Genomic DNA, 13,196 nt, shown 5'->3' on the forward strand with positions numbered 1-13,196 from the left:
ACAAAAGATAAGGGTGAAAAAACGTTGTCTATTGCATGTTTAAAACCAATGTTAAATGTCCATGTTAAAAGTCCGATCAAAGACAATAGTTTTTCACCATTGTTGTTTGAGTAAAACCGTTGTTTTTTACTGTAAACAACGGTTTTATTTCTTAAAAGACAACGGTTTAAAACCATTGTCTTTGACTACAAACGAAACAGTTTTATTTCTTAAAAATCACGTTGTCTTTAACGACAAAAGACTACAGTTTTTCACCGTAGTATATGACCGCACTTTTAACTACACGGCTTTTAACATCGGTTTTACAGTCCCAATTAACTACGTTTTTCCACCATAGTTGTAACGCCCCGATTTTATCTTAATTGAGTTTATTTGAGATAATCAGAGTTTTCAGAAGTCGAGGGCCGTTTTGATATTTATCAAGGTCTATTTTGCAAATTTTGGAAATTTTAGGGACTAAAGTGCAAAATTAGAGTTTAATATATTATCTACACTTGGATTGCTTTTGACTTAGTCTCCTTATCTTCTCCTCATTCTTCCCCATCGGTTCCCTCCATTGAAGCGCCTTCAAGCTTTCTCCAAGCCTTTAGATTTCAGTCCGAGCTCGATCCGGCAGTTGGAATTTATTTCTGAAGGCATATTAGCGATAACAACAACGAGAGATCCTTTATACCGTAAGTATTTCTCCGATCAGACACGTTTTGTTTTTCGAATGTTTTTAGAATCGATTGAGTTTCGAGTATGTTGTTCTTGGTAGAGTTCTAATCGTTTATTCTCAGTCGGTTTTGAATTTGAGTGTCGTTCAGAATTTTTATGATTCTTGGAAGCCTTTGTTCAAAAATTTGGTTTGAGATTTGTTCGGTTTGAGCTTTTTTTGTGATCTTAGCATTGTTATGAGTTGATATCGATGTTGTACTGCTGTTTGTATTTCCGGTTTGATCATTTATAGCCGTTATGCCGCCGGTTTGAGTTTTGAGGATTTTGAACCGTGTTTGAGTTGTAGAACTTTGGGCATTGGGTTTGTTCGTTTTTGATGATAATCTTTTATCTCCGTACAGATTCGTTTGGAGTTGTCGAGACAGAGTAGCAGCAGTCGATCATCTAAGAGTTGGACGATGAATCGGTAAATAGATTACCTTGAGCCGATATTGTTGTTAGGTTGTATAGTTTCTGATATAACCTTTTTATTATAGCTTATCCAAAGTTGAAACTATTGCATTGAAAGGTTAAAGCAGTCATTGTTAGCGGGATAGCATACTCGGGATAGTTGGTTCTCGAGTTTCCCTTAAAATCACATACTAGCATCAATACTTGTTCTAGCATGTGGAACTTTTATTTTGTTGTTGATTGAGTGTTATTATATGTCTTAATGTTTTATGTTTCCATATGCATTCATATTGAGCCAACATTATTGTTTCAGCGGGCAGAACGACCCTTTATTAGACGTTTGGGAGCTATAATTGAGTGGCCTAGGTCTTAGCCGTTTCGCCTAGTGCTAGCATACTCATTATAGTTGCTCAAAGTCTAGAGAAGTAGGATACATGGCACCACCTCGATTGGGAGGGTCGGAGGGTTGTTTACGTGATCTCATCCTCGGGATCTCAAAAAGCATAGCAGCAATTCCTTGATTATCAGAGTTGATATCCCTGTTTTAAAGACATGAATATCATTCGTTTTGTGTTGATTATCTTGTCTTGAAAGCATTATGTTGATATATTACATGTATTACTTGTTATGTTGTTTTTACTGGAAATATCTTCTCACCAGTTTATCCGGCGGTTTCTTTCTTTTGTATGTGTACTTGGCAACAGGTGGGGCAGGATCAAGCTAGAAGAGGCATGGTTAGCTTAGGGATCAAGGGATAGAAGTGGGACTCGGTTTATAAGTCGAATTAGCATGTCAATCTAGTTTACTTTTGGAACATGTTTAGAATTCAAACTTCATCATTATGTTGTATTGTCTATGCGAGTTTCATGGTTGAATGTCGTCGTTGCATGTCCTAATAATCTTGTTATGCACCTTGATGTTTTGGACTTGAGTTTTAGCATGTTTTGATATTGCGTGTATTCTCTACACCTTTTTGTTTATGTTTGGAATGCATGTTGGAAAGCAAGCGCGGGAATGATTTGGTTAGCCTGAGCATTTTCTGCCTAGGCCTTCCACGCGCGGGCGAGGTGGTACCTCGCGCGCACGTGAGGAAACCCCAGGGGCTCGGGTTTGTTAGCCCGCGCGCGCGCGAGAGACATTTTTTTAAAAAAATATTTAATTGCTTTTAGTCTTGGATCTTGTATGCTTAATTGTTGTTTAATCCAAAATTAGTTGTTTAGAACCGAGGTCTCACATTAAGTGGTATCAGAGAGATAAGTTCTTGGTTGAACTAGAGTGAGCGGGGTAGATCGAGTCTGCGTGTATTGGCTCCTCGCATGTGATTGAGTTATTTAAATGTTTATTTAATTTCATGCGAGCATGCTTTATTATTGAATAATTAATTGAATTACATGCCTATGTGATTTAATTTTTAAAGCATGATCTACTTCAGATATAATTGTTTATGTTATTGACTGGTATCCAGTATTCTGAGCGGTGTTAAGGGCACCGTTTGTAGAGATTGAGATATCTTGTGTCCTAACATTTGATTATCAGATGGGTCCTCGTCGAGTTATTAACAGAAACCCACCGCCAGTTATTCCTACGACTGAGCAAGCTAGTACTGAAACTGTTCAGATGGATGCTACAGCGACTCCTATGGAAACCTTACTGAAGAGGTTTCAGTCGTTTAGTCCGCCTCTGTTGCTAGGTACAGAAAATCCGGTTGACTGTGAGAGCTGGTTGGATGACATTGATCAGTTGTTCGACTCCCTTGATTACTCTGACGAATGCCAAACTAGGTTAGTCATTCATCAGCTTCGTGGTGTTGCTAAGAACTGGTGGATCACGACGAAGAGATCCATGGAGAACCGAGGTACATTGGTTAATTGGTCTCTTTTCAAAACTGAGTTTTATAAGTGGTTTTTCCCTGTTTCGTACCGAAAGGACAAGGGAGCCGATTTTGCCAATCTGAGGCAAGGGAATCTGAACATTGAGGAGTACATAGCCAAGTTTGACAGCTTGTTGCGTTTTGCACTGCACATTGCCGACAATGAAGAAGCCAAAGTCAATCAGTTCATCAACGGCTTGAATCCTGACATCTTCACGTTGGTAAATACTTCTAGGCCTGATAACTTTGCGGATGCCATGAATCACGCAAAGGGTGCTGAAGCGGGTTTGTGGAGATAGAGAGGAAATCAGATGGTGCCTCAGCAGCAGAGACAGTCTCAGAACCAACCGTCTCAGTATCAAAATCAGCCACCTCAGTATTAGAACCAACAGCAGAGGTATGAAGGTGGAAGCAGTGGGGGAAACAGAAAGGATCAGTACAAAGCAAGAGGGAAACAGTTCAAGAGGCAGGGGAACAGTTCTTCTAGTTCCAGTGGTTCCAAGCAATTCGGTTCAGGATAGAGTTCTGGATCTTCATATTTGTTCTGCAACAAGTGTGGAAGTAGACACTCATCGGATCAGTGTGTAGAGGTCTTTGGGAACTGCAACACATGTCAGCAATCGGGACACTTTTCTAAGGAGTGCCCTCAGCATAGTATTGATCGAGCTCAGAGTGGGAGTTCATCTAGACCTATAGCACAGCCTGAGAGACAGTCTTCTTCAGTTCACTCCTTCCAGCCTCAGCAGCAGAACATACAGGGAGTTAATCCTAGTGCGAACCAGCCTCCGAGATAGCAGGCACGAGTCTTTTCTTTGACAGAGGATCAGGCTCAGGCAGCACCTGACGATGTTATAGAAGGTAATTGTTCAATTTTCGGTTATTCTTCTCATGTTTTGATAGATACAGGTGCTTCCCATTCCTTTATATCTGAGAAATTTGTGTTATTGCATGCTTTGCCTACTGAGTTATTGCCTATTGTAGTATCTGTTACTTCACCTTTGGGTGGGGGAATTGTTTCTGTAAGATTAGTCAGGAAATGTGAACTCTGTTTTGAGGGAAATTTGTTAGAGTTCTACTGTATTGTACTTGGGCTGTCAGATTTTAACTGTATTGTTGGTATAGATGCTTTAACCAAGTACAGGGCAACTGTTGATTGTTTTCAGAAGGTTGTCATATTCAGACCTGAAATGGCAGACGAGTGGAAATACTTTGGTAAGGGTTCTCGATCTAGGATTCCTTTGATTTCAGTGTTATCTATGACTCGTTTGTTACAGAGAGGTGCAGAGGGATTTCTGGTTTATGCAGTTGATGTACTGAAATCTAGCCCAGCATTGGTTGATATACCGGTGGTTAGAGATTTTGCTGATGTGTTTTCGGAAGAGATTCCTGGATTGCCGCCTATTCGAGAGATCGAATTCAGCATCGATTTGGTGTCAAGTACTCAACCTATTTCCAAAGCTCCGTATCATATGGCACCAGTTGAATTGAGAGAGTTGAAGGAGCAAATGGAGGATTTGATTGCCAAGGGATACATCAGACCTAGTATATCGCCTTAGGGTGCTCCTGTTCTATTTGTTCGGAAAAAGGATGGTTCTATGTGGCTCTGTATTGACTACTGTCAACTGAATCAGGCTACAGTCAAGAACAGGTATCCTTTACCCCGAATAGATGACCTTTTTGATCAGCTGCAGGGTTCTTCTATCTATTCGAAGATTGATCTGAGGTCAGGTTATCACCAGCTAAGAGTGCAAGAGGAAGATGTTCCTAAGACTGCATTCAGAACGAGGTATGGTCATTTTGAGTTTATAGTCATGCCGTTCGGTTTGACTAACGCTCCAGCGGTTTTTATGGGTTTGATGAACCATATTTTTCAGCGCTATTTAGATGAGTTTGTCATTATCTTCATCGATGATATTCTTATCTATTCGAAAAACCGTACTGACCATGCAAAGCATTTGAGAACCATATTGCAGATTTTACGGGTGGAGCAATTGTTTGCTAAACTGTCTAAGTGTGAATTCTGGTTGGATCGAGTTGTCTTTCTTGGTCATATTATTTAAGGAGATGGGATTTCTGTCGATCCCAGCAAGATTGAAGCGGTTATGAATTGGCCTAGACCGACATCAGTACCTGAGATTCGAAGTTTTATGGGTTTAGCTGGTTATTATCTCCGATTCATCAAGGGATTCTCGTCTATTGCCAAGCCGATTACCCAGTTAACTCAGAAGAATGCGCCTTTTGTCTGGACTGCAGATTGTGAGTCTAGCTTTGTTGATCTGAAGAGGAGACTTACTAGTGCTCCGATTTTTTCTATTCCGAAAGGTACTGGAGGTTTCACAGTCTATTGTGATGCTTTTAACCGAGGTTTGGGTTGTGTCCTTATTCAGCATAAGCATGTGATAGCGTACGCATCGAGGCAGTTGAAACCGCATGAGACTCGTTATCCGATTCATGATCTTGAACTTGCTGCGATTGTGTTTGCTCTGAAGATCTGGCGTCACTATCTTTATGGTGAGTCTTTTGAGATCTTTTCTGATCATAAGAGTCTTAAGTACTTATTTTCACAGGCAGAGCTGAATATGAGACAGAGAAGATGGTTAGATCTGTTGAAGGATTTTGACTGTAAAATCAAGTATTATCCCGGAAATTCGAATGCAGTTGCAGATGCCTTGATCCAAAAGCTTTGTTCTTTATCCCTTTTTACTATCGGTGTTTCTCAGTTGATCGATGATTGTTGCACTTCTGGTTTGGAGTTTGAAACATATAGGAAGACTATCAGGGTGTTTGCTATTCAAGCCGAGCCGGAGTTGTTTATTGCGATCAAAGAAGCACAGAAGTCTGATCCGAGCATTCAGGTTTCAGTAGAGAAAGTCAGATCTGGGCATCAGTCTGAATTCCAGGTTAGAGATGATGTTTTGTTTGTGAATAACCGTATTGTTGTGCCTGATATTGCGGAGTTGAGACAGCGTATTCTCCGAGAGGCTCATTGCAGTCGGTTCAGTGTTCACCCTGGAGGCCGTAAGATGTATAACGATCTGAAGAATTAGTTTTGGTGGAAGAGAATGAAGAGCAATGTTTCGAGGTTTGTATCTCGATGTTTGAACTGTCATCAAGTGAAAACAGAAAGGAAGCGACCGAGTGGTTTGTTGCACAGTCTATCTGTTCTTGAATGGAAATGGGATCACATTTCTATGGATTTCATCACGAAGCTACCGCGATCTGTTTGAGGATGCGATGCTATTTGGGTAGTGATCGACCGATTGACGAAGGCTACTTGTTTCATTCCGTACAGAATGACGTATCGTCACAATCAGATGGCTGAGTTGTATGTTAGAAATGTTGTGAGATTGCATGGTGTGCCGAAGTCGATCATTTCAGACCGAGATCCTAGATTCACTTCGCATTTTTGGCACAGTCTGCAGGAGGCACTTGGTACTCGATTGCATCTGAGTACAGCTTATCATCCTCAAACCGACGGACAGTCAGAGCAGACTATCCAGACGTTAGAGGATATGCTTCGTGCAGTAGTGCTAGACTTTGGCACTAGTTGGCAAGATTCTTTGCCTCTTGTCGAGTTTTCTTACAACAACAGCTTCCAAACGAGTATTGGTATGGCGCCTTTTGAGGCATTGTACGGCAAGAAGTGCCGACTCCGTTGTTTTGGGATGATTTGTCCGAGTCACCAGAGTTGGGACCGGATATGCTTCGAGATATGGCAGAGCAGGTAAAGATCATTCAGTTGAGAATGAATTCAGCTCAGGATAGATAGGCAAAATATGCGTATATTAGATGTAGACCTCTGAGTTTTGAGCAGGGAGACCGTGTTTTTCTTAAGATTTCTCCTTTCAGAGGCACTGTCAGATTTGGTAAGATAGGGAAGTTATCTTCGAGATTCATCGGGCCGTATGAGATTCTCGAGAAGTTGTGAGATCTTGCCTACAGACTTGCACTTCCTACGTCTTTATCTTGTATTCACGACGTTTTTCACGTCTCTATGCTGCGGAAGTATCATCCAGATCCTTCTCATATTCTTCAGCCTGACGAAGCCGAGTTAGACGAGACTCTGAGTTATTTTGAGCGACCGATTTAGATACTTGATCGGAAGGAAAAACAGCTCAGAACCAAGTTGATTCATTTGGTGAAAGTGCAGTGTTGCCATCACGGCGTCGAGGAAGCGACTTGGGAAACAGAATCTGATATGAGACAGCGTTTTCCAGAGCTATTCTGATAATGTGAGTTCTTATCTCAGTTTCTGGTTCCTTATTCTATCTTATGTGATTGATTCTATTTGATTTCGGGGACGAAATCTCTTCTTAGAGGGGGAGAATTGTAACGCCCCAATTTTATCTTAATTGGGCTTATTTGAGATAATCCGAGTTTTCAGAAGTCGAGGCCCGTTTTGATATTTATCAGGGTCTATTTTGCAAATTTTGGAAATTTCAGGGACTAAAGTGCAAAATTGGAGCTTAATATATTATCTACACTTGGATTGCTTTTTACTTAGTCTCCTTATATTCTCCTCCTTCTTCCTAATTGGTTCCCTCCATTGAAGCGCCTTCAAGCTTTCTCCAAGCCTTTAGATTTCAATCCGAGCTCGATCCGGCCGTTGGAATTTATTTTTGAAGGCAGATTAGCGATCACAGCAACAAGAGCTCCGTTATACCGTAAGTATTTCTCCGATCAGACACGTTTTTTTTTTTGGATGTTGTTAGAAGCGATTGAGTTTCGAGTATGTTGTTCTTGGCAGAGTTCTGATCGTTTATTCTCAGTCGGTTTTGAATTTGAGCGTCGTTCGGAATTGTTATGATTTTTGGAAGCCTTTGTTCAAAAATTTGGTTTGAGATTTTTTGGGTTTGAGCTTTTGTTGGGATCTTAGCATTGTTATGAGTTGATATCGATGTTGTACATCTGTTTGTATTTCCGATTTGATCATTTATAGCCTTTATGCCGCCGGTTTGAGTTTTGAGGATTTTTAACCGTGTTTGAGTTGTAGAACTTTGGGCATTGGGTTTGTTCATTGTTGTTGATCATCTTTTGTCTCCGTACAGATTCATTTAGAGTTGTCGAGACAGAGTAGCAGCAGTCGATCGTCTAAGAGTTGGACGAAGAATCGGTAAAGAGATTACCTTGAGCCGATATTGTTGTTAGGTTGTATAGTTTATGATATAACCTTTTATTGTAGCTTATCCAGAGTTGGAGCTATTGCATTGAAAGGTAAAAGCAGTCATTGTTAGCGGGATAGCATACTCGGGACAGTTGGTTCTCGAGTTTCCCTTAAAATCACATACTAACATCAATACTTGTTTTAGCATGTGGAACCTATATTTTGTTGTTGAAATTTTGTTAATCCCGAGCAAAACAATAATGAGTAATGTAATTGTAGTGACCCGTATCCAAAATTAATGATTAATGAGTAAATAATTATGTGATCATGTTAAGATTAAGTAAAACATGATTAAGAAGATTCCAAATGGATTAACGGTGTCCAAAAACAGATCTAGGACACTCGAAAATGGTGGGTATAGTTCGGAAGGTTCGAACGCTCCGAACAGGGTTCGGAGGATCCGAACGTAACCGGAGCCAAGGATCGGAGGCCCGAGGATTTCGGACGATCCGAAGTCAGTTCAGATGGCCCGAACAGTAGCCAGCCAGCTGTCCTGAGATATTATGTCATTGATGACATCACTGATGTGACTTCAAAGGGTCCTAAGTCAGGATCGGATGATCCGATCGTGTTCGGACGACCCGAACTTTGCCTATAAATAGAGGGTCTGAGAGCTCATTTCCTCGCACCTCTCTCCTCTCTTCTCTCTTCTCTCTCGATTCCTAGGCCTTCTAACTCAGATCTAGGGAGATCTAGGCATCCTATGGGGATTCTGGAAGTGTCATAGCAATCTAGACGACGTAGCGGAGCTGTGGCCTAGTTTTGAGGCTATCGACAGCAAAGGGCTAACGACGGACGCAGGTATAGCTTTGGCTTTCTAAAAATATTTAGGAGTATACAATAGCTTAGTTAAGGCTTTTAGAGCCTAATTAATGATGCATGAGTATTTGCATTGTAGTAGCAGTAGACTTCACTAGTAGGCTTGGAGTCTAGACCAGCGGAGCTAGGTTTTGACCAGCAGTGTTAGAGGTACGTAAGTACTGACCGAGATAGCCGGCATGATATATTTGCATGTATGTTGCATGAGTATGTGCTATATGTTTTATCATGTTTTAAAATGTTTTACCGCCTTAGCACATGCACGATTTTACGTATGACTGCATCTCGAGAGATGTGAGTCATTGACAGTCTCCATAGGGAACAGTGATCTCATTTTAGACTCGAGTCAGGAATGACAGTTTCCATATAAGACTTGTATCCTGTTTTGGATTCGGGTCAGGATGGGGTTGGCTCAGCCCTGATATAGAATATAAGAGTACCCCGCGGAGTCGCTCTCTAGCTGGTACTGTATATTCCTGACGCCATGAGCAAGTGTTTTACCTGAGGTTTTAAATCATCTGTGTGCGCATATTTGTACATATATAATTTCTTATGTATTAGGCGTTGTCGATCACGCCCCTGCATTTGGGTATTGTGGTGTACCTTGTGGCGGGGCAGGTTTGAGGCTGGATGGTCCTGGAGGCTCTCAGCAGGATTGAGGATCCAAGAGTGGGAGGTTTTAGAGGGTATGGATTTGTTTACCCTGAACCTTCGATTGGTTGTATTATGGTATTTATACACTTTTGTTATTGTCGGTTGTATTCTGCCGATTGGATTTGTTGTATTTCAAATTATCCGCTCCTTATGCTTTAAGTTTTATTGCATGCGCTTTATTTATAACTATGATTAGTTAGTGGATCTAGGTTGGGTCACTACAGTAATCGACCTCCGAATTTTTACATTTCAAGATTCAATACACATGTCCGCTAATTTTCTCAAGAGTTCTCGTATGTGTGTGATTCACCAATCTTATCTATCCTCCTCGCTTTCGATACACTAATGCAACAAGTTTGTTTCATAAAATCATCAATTCCGTTCTCTAGTTTCAAAACACTCTCCACCAAGTTCAACTTCTACTCACTAAGATCAAAAGAAATTTTCAAGTTATATCAAAGATTTTTCATAACATCGCTGGATTTTGCACCCAGTTTTATTTTAGCCCCATAAATTACCCGTAAACTTAGCTATAACTAAAGATAGGTTTTGGATTTCAATTTCCTCGTCTATAGCCCGGATGGAGCATCAACCCCATTATTGTTTTCAGCAAACTTAGCCATGGATTGGTTATTAGGATTTCAATCCCTTTTCCATGCCCCGGATGGAGTTGTTAATAATTTTTAATATGTTATTGCCTAAATCATTTCTAAGCTCGTAGAAGTCTACCTCGATTTCAAGTATAAATCACCAAAGTTAAGAAAATCGAATCATCCAATTCACACACAAAATTACAAAGTTTCTCTAATCACTAGGGTCTAGACAATCAAGGCATAGTACATATGGGTTAGAATTCAAGATTAAATATAGCTAACACAAGCTTTTTAGCACAAAAATTATTTTCATCATAGGCCAACCCAAGTACCCATCATGTATTCAACTCAAACTAACTCATGAAAAATTTTCAAAATTTTCAAAAATTTTTAAACACATCCCCCCAAACATAAAATATGAATTGTCCTCAATGTAAAATAAACAAATTAAATAGCAGAGAAATACACGTACCTGTGACAATGACCATTAGTAGTCGTAATATTTTTCATCGTCATTTGCAGTGCATTGGGATATAGTAGGGGTAACACCACCAAACTTTATCTCCGCACATCCTATGAAAAAATGACAAGGGCCAAAAATTTATAGTCCTCAGCCCGACTGTGTGTGAGACCTTGATTCTAATCATCTAATCTCAGAATAAACAGTAATTACGCATACAAGATCTAAGATTAAAAGAAAAGTTTTTTTTTTTTTTTTTTTTACACAGGGTGACGCGCGGGCGCGCCACCCGAGGCGCGGGCGCGCATACAGAGCTGCCCGGGCCTCCGAGAAAGGGAGCAGAACGCGCGGGCGCTCCTCACCAGGCGCGGGCGCGCATGGCCTGCTGTTTTAGCTCAAAATAAGGCTCCAAAAGTGCAATCCAACACCCGGAAAGGCTCCGACATGATCCAACTAACACTTTTCAACAACGAAGTATTCAATTACAAGAAAGAGTTCGAATACAAAACATATCAAGTTCAAGTTCTAACATGCTTCAATCTTAAACTAGATAAACATGCTAATTCGACTTCTAAACCGAGTCTCACTTCTACTACTTGCCCTCGAAGCTAACCATGCCTCTTCTGACTTGTTCCTGCCCCACCTGTTGCCAAGTACACATACAAAACAAAGCAACAGCCGGATAACCGGTGAGAACGACATTCCCAGTAAAAGCAACATAACAAGTAATACAAGTAACAAAACATGCTTTCAATACAATAACAAAATCAATAACATCGTAATGAATGCATGTCTTTAAACAGGGATATTAAATCTGATAACGAGGGATTGCAGCTGTGCCTTTGGGATCCCGAGGGTAAGATCACGTAACAACTCACCGACTCTCCCAATCGAGGTGGTGCCACGTATCTCACTCCTCTAGACTTTGAGCAACTATAATGAGTATGCTAGCACCAGACGAAACGACTACGACCTGGGCCACTCAATCATAGTTCCCAAACGTCTAAACAAAAAGGGCGGTTCTACCCGCTGAAAACAAGATTGGCTCAAGATGAATGCATAACAGAAACATAAAACATAAGCCAAAACAATCAAACAAAACACAAGTTCCTCATGCTAGAACAAGTGTAGAAGCAAGTACGTGATTTCAAAAGGGAAAACTCGAGAACCACAGTCCCGAGTATGCTATCCCACTGCGATGACTGCTTTTACCTTTCAATGCAGTAGCTCCAACTCTGGATAAGCTACAAAAGAGATTGTATAAACAACTACACAATCTAACAACAACAAGGCAACGGTTCAAGGAAAACTCTTTATACCGTTCTTCGTCCAACTCTCGACGAACAATGCTGCTAACACAGGGCTCGACAAACTCCAACGAATCTGTAAGAATTCAAGAGTTGATCAACAACCACGATCACTCACACACCAAGACTTCAATCAATACAAAAACGATTCGAAAACCCAAAACTCAAACCAACGGCATAACGGCTATAAACTGAACAAACCGGAAATGCAGACAGCAGTTCAATACCGATATCAACTCATATCAATGCCCAAAACAACAATAACAAAGCAAACCCATCAATCTAAAAATCCACATTTTCGAAAATGGCTTCCAAAAATCATAACAAATCCGAACGTCGCTCTAATTCAAAACCGACAGATAATAAACGATCAGAACTCTGTCTAGAACAACATACTCGAATCTCGAACGATTCTAACAACATCCAAAAACTAGAATGTATCCGATCGTAGAAGAACTTACAATATAACAGAGCTCTCACTGCAGTGATCGATAATCTGCCTTCAGAAATAAATTCCAACGGCCGGATCGAGCTCGGGATGAAATCTGGAAGCTTGAAGAATTGATTTCTTCAACAATGGAGGAGGGAGGCGTGAAGAGGAAGATGATGGAGAAGAGAGTGGGTCCAAAATCCTTATAAATATCTATAAAAACCGATAATTGCGTTTTAGTCCCTAAAAAATCCAATTTTTGCAAAAAGGACCCTGATCAAAATCAAACCGGCTCGAGAACTCTGTAATCTCTGATTAACTCAAATAAATTCAATTAAGATAAAAACGGGGCGTTACAATTCTCCCCCACTAAGAAGAGATTTCGTCCTCGAATCCACAAGAACCATAACTCATAAGATAGAATAAAGAACTAAAGACAGTAAGAAGAACTCACGTCATCCGAATAACTCCGGAAATCGTTGTTTCATGTCAGATTCTGTCTCCCAAGTCGCTTCCTCGACGCCGTGACGGCTCCACTGCACTTTCACCAATGGAATCAACTTGGTTCTGAGTTGCTTTTCTTTGTGATCAAGGATCTGAATCGGTCGCTCAAAATAGCTCAGGGTATCGTCTAACTCGGCTTCGTCAGGCTGAAGGATATGAGAAATATCTGGTTGATACTTTCGCAGCATAGAGACGTGAAAAACGTCGTGAATACCAGATAAAGACGGAGGAAGTGCAAGTCTGTAGGCAAGATCGCCTATTTTCTCGAGAATTTCGTACGGACCGATG

This window comes from Henckelia pumila, chromosome 3 (genome assembly GCF_033568475.1).
Source record: "Henckelia pumila isolate YLH828 chromosome 3, ASM3356847v2, whole genome shotgun sequence".
In the NCBI taxonomy this organism is placed as follows: domain Eukaryota; kingdom Viridiplantae; phylum Streptophyta; class Magnoliopsida; order Lamiales; family Gesneriaceae; genus Henckelia; species Henckelia pumila.